The following is a 1,374-nucleotide window of genomic DNA, read 5'->3' on the forward strand; positions in this document are numbered from 1 at the left end:
CCACCATGCCGGGTCATTTTTTCACATTTTGTCACAGGATGTATCTTATAATGATAGCATCTGAAAGTCAATGAAAGATAGCAAAAGAAGAACAGTAACAGTAATGACTACCACTGCATGGCACTTGCTTAAGTGTTTGGTGAGCAGTATCTTAATTCCCCCCAAAACCTTGTAGGGCTGACACTATCTTTATCTCCCTTTTTTTTTTTTTTTTGAGATGGAGTCTCCCTCTAGTGCCCAGGCTGGAGTGCAGTGGTGCAATCTTGGCTCACTGCAACCTCCGCCTTTTAGGTTCAAGAGATTCTCCTGCCTCAGCCTCCAGAGTAGCTGGGACTACAGGTACACGCTACCACACCCGGCTAGTTTGTGTGTGTGTTTGTGTGTGTGTTTTGTATTTTTAGTAGAGACGGGGTTTCACCATATTGGCCAGGCTGGTCTTGAACTCCTGACCTCCTGATCCACCCGCCTCGGCCTCCCAAAGTGCTGGGATTACAGGCGTGAGCCACTGCGCCCAGCCCTTTATCTCCCTTTTTACAGTGAGGAAACTGAAGCTTGTAGAGGACACGTCACTTATCCAAAGTCACATAGCTAATAAGTGTGGAGCGGGGGTTTTATCCTGGGTGTGACTGACTCCAGACAGCCAAGATGACCTTGAGGGAGGGAGAAGATGGAGGAAGAGAGGAAAGGAAAAAGAAGGAGGAAGGATAGAGAAGGAAGCAGAGGAAGAAAGCAATTAGTGAACCTCTGCTGCGTGCCAGGCTCTGGGCTAGGTATTTTCACACACGATGTGAGGAGCTCGTGTCAATCTGACTGCTGGAGTGGGGCATTCTGGAACCCGGAGCCATGTGCCAGCCACCAAGGACAAAACAGGCTGGCCAGGTCTGGACTCATCCAAATGTGGCCTTGGCCAAGGAAAATCAAGGGTCAGAGTTTTCCAAGCAATGGCCCCAATGTTCTATCTTACTGCCCACTTAAAGCGTAGACTGGGCCAGGCGCAATGGCTCACGCCTGTAATCCTAGCACTTTGGGAGGCCAAGGCGGGCAGATTACAAGGTTAGGAGATTGAGACCATCCTGACCAACATGGTGAAACCCCTTCTCTACTAAAAATACAAAAATTAGCTGGGTGTGGTGGCGGGCACCTGTAATCCCAGCTACTTGGGAGGCTGATGCAGGAGAATAACTTGGAGCCAGGAGACAAAGGTTGCAGTCAGCCGAGATCACACTGCTGCGCTCCAGCCTGGTGACAGAGCGTGACTCTGTCTCAAAAAAAAAAGCAGGCCGGGCGCAGTGGCTCACACCTGTAATCCCAGTACTTTGGGAGGCCAAAGCAGGCAGATCACGAGGTCAGGAGATCGAGACCATCCTGGCTAAC

At 50.3% G+C, this 1,374-nt stretch overlaps 1 protein-coding gene across 1 annotated transcript in view; it reads right to left on the bottom strand.

Moving 5' to 3' along the window:
* Positions 1-1,374, bottom strand: part of RAP1GAP2 (RAP1 GTPase activating protein 2) — a 158,398-nt gene that overhangs the window by 56,995 nt on the left and 100,029 nt on the right. The gene's annotated exons all lie outside the window — the stretch shown is intronic.

This window comes from Colobus angolensis, unplaced genomic scaffold, assembly GCF_000951035.1.
Source record: "Colobus angolensis palliatus isolate OR3802 unplaced genomic scaffold, Cang.pa_1.0 Scaffold267, whole genome shotgun sequence".
NCBI classification, from domain to species: Eukaryota; Metazoa; Chordata; class Mammalia; order Primates; family Cercopithecidae; genus Colobus; species Colobus angolensis.